The sequence below is a fragment of the Pinus tabuliformis genome, chromosome 3_1, assembly GCF_031772625.1.
Source record: "Pinus tabuliformis cultivar Carrire ecotype Pingquan chromosome 3_1, CPIR1, whole genome shotgun sequence".
Lineage (NCBI taxonomy): Eukaryota > Viridiplantae > Streptophyta > Pinopsida > Pinales > Pinaceae > Pinus > Pinus tabuliformis.
This window is the reverse complement of record NC_142301.1, coordinates 994,910,254-994,915,824: the sequence shown is the minus strand read 5'-3', so window position 1 is coordinate 994,915,824 and position 5,571 is coordinate 994,910,254.

The following is a 5,571-nucleotide window of genomic DNA, read 5'->3' as shown; positions in this document are numbered from 1 at the left end:
AGCCTAGGCACATACATAACATTCTTCAAGCTGAGTGGAGCCCCATGTTCCCTCTGAAAAGTAATCGTGCCTAATCCAGTAACACTATACTTCTTGTCGTCATCCATCTTGATATGCATATGGAAATCTTTCTCCTCCTAGTCACTGAATAACTCTTTGTCGCTAATCATGTGGAATGAAGCCCCACTGTCTAAGTACCATAAAATTGCCATCATTGATGACATCATGCATGCAATGAGGGAAACATCCAATTCGAATTGAGAGGTAAAAGCCTCGCCTACTGCTCCTCCTGAGGAATTCTTCTTGGACATCTTGAGAGAAAAATTTGTACCAAAATGGCCCAGCTCATGACAATGAAAGCACTTAACTTTCATCATGTCTTTATTCTTACCTCCATGATAATAATCTGATTTTGAATGGGAATTCTTCCCTTTCCCCTTGTTTTCCTTAATCGCTAAGGCATAGTTATCTTCATCATCAATATTTGATGAAGAGCCATCCCTAGTGTTCATCTTGATCTCCTCTTGCATCAAATATGACCATAGTCGTTCCCAATCTGGTAGCTTCTCCAGGCCATTGACAAAGTCTTGATAACTATTCCAACTCTTTGTGAGTCCTAGAAGAGGAAGACTCACCATATCATCCTTGGAAACCATGATTCCAACACTTCCAAGTTCATCACAACATTGAGTGGACTTGGTTAAGTAATTTGGAATAGTCTTGCCTTTCTCCATTTTGATTTTTTGAAGTTTGTCCTTCAGTGCTAATTTCCTTTGGTCACTGTTGTTTTGATACAAGTCTGTCAATGTTTTTCACATAGAATACAGAGTTTCCTTGCCATGGATATTCAAGACAATGTGGTCTTGAACTCCCTCAAGGGTTATCTTCCTCGCCTTTGCCACATACTCCCTCCATTCGGCCAAATTTTGTGCATGCAATGTTGTTGGATTTGGAATTTCTTGATCAATGAATTCCTTCAAGCCATTATCCTATAGCTCAACCTCCATCATGTCCCTCCAAGCTATTAAATTTGAGCTTCCTTCCAAGGAATACTCGAGCCACAAACTGTAGAGCGTCATCTGCTGATCCTGAAGTATGTATTGCAAATTCAAATTTCACCTATAACCCAAAACTAAAAAATTCAAAATCTCCTCTAGTATATTGTTCTCAGCTCCAATACCATGTAGAATGTCATGTAGATTCACAAGCTCATGCAATGTACTTAAGCACATGACAATAATCTACTTCTACTTTCAACTAGCATAAGCCAATAGATCGATGAAAACAATATGAAGAAGAAGAGAATCAATCAATTGCACATAACACAATATGTATCTCTGGAAAGCCACTTCTCAAAACCTTGCAATTTGTATTTCATATATCATAAATATGAGTGAAGATACAAATCTTGTTCTCACTAGAACAATTCTGCAAAAGTATGCTCAACTCTCTCACCTCACAAGCTATCTCTCGCAGAACACTTAACCAATTGTGTAGCTCTCCAATTCCATCATCTCTTGCGTTATTATTAGGATAAATAGGCCGTATTTAAAGGGAATTCATGCTTCCAAAACTACGCAGTCCAACAATAGGATCAATATTTGATTCATGTATGATATTTACACTCTAGTAGATAATATAATTGATAGTACACTATCCCTGCACTCTAGTCTCAACTGGGTCTTTCTCAAAATTAGCATGCATGAGTTTCTTATGACGAAATCTTCAATTGACTAGAGTGACACTTGTGGATGCGCTAGTGCATTGACTGAGTGTTAACTCTCTATTAGTTTGACAAATAGTTTGGTACTAATTTAACTTAACTTAACTGAGTAAACTAAGTGATCTAATTTCCAACTCAATTTAAACTCATAATGGACCACTAAAAATTAGGGAGAACATATACATGATTATAGAAAGACTTCCAACTCAAAATTCGTAAGTTAATTAAGTTAATTAAACTTAATTAACTATTTACAAGTTGCTATGAGAATAGAATTCGATTTTAATTATCAGTTTAATTCAAGGACATATTAAACTCGAAATTATTATTTCCATTTCTCCACAAAAGGTATAAGATTAGAGTCATGTTCATGATCATTTAAAAGGTAAAAATTTATTATTTGGTTGGAAATAGAGATATTAGATATCACCTAATTCACAAAACTACTATCTATACAATCATCTACTTAAAGTTTAGCGAGTTAATTATGCCTTTGAAAATTATAAGGTATCGAGAACTACAAAGCTTCACTAGCTTGATACGAAATAAATTCAAAGTAAAATATTCAAAGTTTCTTTTATATCTACTAGCTAGAAAAATTTCCCCATATAACCATATAGGAATATGGTCTAAATCATTACTTAGAAGAATAACTTGGTTAGTTCTATTTTTGGCATTAAATTCTCCTAATAAGAGGATATTACCTTCAGTCCTCAAACCATGAATATCTTGTTCTAGTGTATTATAAGGGTAATTTTTATCTATATTTATTGCTTATTCCAATAATCATATCAAACTTGAGTGCTCTTCTTCCGAAACCTACCTTTTCCCCTCCTCCTCAATTCGAGTATTTGGAGTGAGATATATTTTTGGAATCAATTTACATGATTTAGTTTTCTAGAGGTGATGTGTATTGATCAAAGATATAAATTTGCAATCCACCTGGTGAAAAATATGAAATGATGTTGGTGAAAAATCCTCGTTAAGGAAGGTCCATTAAATATTGTGTAGACCGAGAAAGAAGCAGAATAGCTGGAATCCTTTGCTGTGATTAGTATTGATGATCATTTAAAGAATGTATAATGTATGAATATCCAACGTGCATAAGAAGTTCAAAAAACATATCGTAATCCTTCTTGTAGTTTGTAATGGAATTGACTTGGATTTTTTCATTTGAGTGTAATGCTTCGCAATGATGGTGTGACGCTCCCAGATAACCAAGTGCGATGTGTTTCTATGTGACTAAACTTGGGGTGATGCTCTCAGTGCGGTGATATTATCAATTGACTAGGTCTGATGTGTTGTTGTAGGTATTAATCGTGACTATTAGATAAGCGTCTCGAGTTTGATTTGAACCCCCTGTGCTCAATTGTTAAGCTTGATTTAGTCTCTATATCTCAAGTTTGATTTCAAATCTACTGTGCTCAATTGTCATGCTTTATTCATTCTCTCTCACCCTTATCTCAATTGTTATGCTTTATTCATTCTCTCTCACCCTTATTTGTCTAATTATCTTTGGCCCAAATTTGTCCTCAAACATAAAATATTATAACTTTGATGTAGCTTACATTGTTATCAGGATTATTAGGCCTAGAGGGCAATGAATTCCATTTTCAGGGATGAATATGTAGATAACTCCATTCATTTTTTATTTCTCTTGTCTATCCAACTATTGGTTCCTAGGTATTTATCAACTCTGATGTTTCTTCTGCACATGAGATTATAGTGAAGCTAAAATTTTAATTTGTGGATTGGTGTCCCACTAGGTCCAAGTCACCTTCCCAAGGTCTAGAGGACCACCTGTATGATTTCCAACTCCACGAGTGTAGCAGACGTCTTCTCTAACATTGATCATAAGTTTGATCTTATGTACGCTAAGCATGCCAGAAGCAAACCACCATGTAGTATTTTACTAATTTACGATTGTAAAATTGTGTTGAATTGTTTCAAACTTTTGCAGTATTCAAACTTTTTCCTCCATAAGGCAGTTGGCAAAGCATCCCTCTATAATCTTGGTGCATAAAATTTGACCAAGTCAGAGTAGATGGATTTTCTTGTTTGTGTGCATTGTGGATACTTTGAGAACTTGTGGTGCCTATGTTAGAAATCTGCAATTTCTAAACCTTAATGTGACCCGGTTAAAAGCATTAAAGCATTAAAGCGTTAAAAGCATTAAAGCATTAAAGCACTAAAGCTGTTTCTAATCTAAAGCATTAGATCTTAAGCGTTGAATTGGTATATGATGGACGTACCAGATTAAAGTTAAATATTATATAAAGGATTGGGTCCTCTCTCTCCCACACACAAGAGTTGCATTCTATTCCATCAAGAAGCACATAAAGGAAGTGAGGGCAAGAGGAGAGAAACCGAATTCTGAAGAAGAGGAGCAGAAGACAGAAGACAGAAGATGGCAGCCATTACTTCTTCCGCTGTTAATCAAGGTATGTCATCTTAAACAAAGATCATATTAAGTTTGTCAGTGAAATATTTGGTATTGATGATCTTTGGGCTGCTAAAAGAAAAATTTACATTTGGTATCAGAGCCAATCAATAACTGAATATTTCCTATGATTGCAATTGAGCTTTACTCATGACGTTAATCAAATCCGTAAGCGCCCTTACTCGCTCAGCATCGTTTCGATTTTCAAGCTCAATTCTTGCCTTCAAAATCCGAGCCATGTAATTGCGCCTATAATGGGATCCTTCAATCCGTCTTTGGCAAACTCGAACTTGTTTCTCCCATTATGCAAGTGATGTCATATTTATGGCATTTTTCCTAACGATCTCCAACAAATGAACAAATTATGTGACTGACATGAACAGATTTATTATTTTAAGCGAATACATGATGTGCTAAAATAGATGGTGGTGATGTTTTTTTCCATGAGCTTCTTTTGCTTGCTTCTTCGACTCCTCCCTCTTGTGATGTTCATGGACGGCATATCCCCCTGCTCCAACTGCAACTGTGGCCGCAATCTTTTCTTGCATCTTATGTCTCTCTGCGTGTTCGGGATCCTTCTTTATGGGATAGATATGTTATTTTTTATGAAAACATGTTAGCTACGCTATCCAATGAAAGCGTGAAGAATGCGATGTGTTATAGTAGCTGTGAATATCCAGCAAGGTTAATATCGTGGGGATTAACTTTTAATGGGGTTGCTTTGATTTACCTCGAACGTAATTGAGAGCGTTTTGGAAATCGTTGATCTTCTTTTGGATTTTTGATTTGAATGGTGCTCTGTTTTCAGTCTAATGGTATTTATCACGCACTGTCATCGTTGGGTCGGTAAATCTAGAAAAACTGTGTCAGATTAATGCTCTCTGCAGTCTCATAGCATGACTGAGATTTACCCATATGTTTGGGTGGAAGTATGGTCACACCATATCATTGTGTATGTTGGAATGAATAGTATTGCATGCCTTGCAATTTAAAGTTAGATATCGCCGTTGTTTTGAATAATATTGCATGCCCTCAAGTTTAAAGTTAGATATAGAGGACGGTATGTGCAGTCCATCTATCGCTGCAGTCCATCTATTGCGGATTTTGAATTACTGATGAACCAAGTGAACTGTTTTGGTTTGACGCCTGCTCTTTGCATTTTATAAAACAACTGCAAAGCCTCTTCGGCATAACCATCCCTAGCATAAGCTGCAATCCGCGTAGTCCATGACACTACATTTCGTTGCGGAATTTTGTCCAACACATTGCGTGCATCGTCTATGCTTCCACATTTGCAAAACATGTTTAAAAGGATGTTGTTGAGACATGAGATCAACGCATAAGTGTTTGATGGGAAGATTAAGATTTTAGTGTAAATCTTTGTTAAACGAAATAGATTTATATTTTA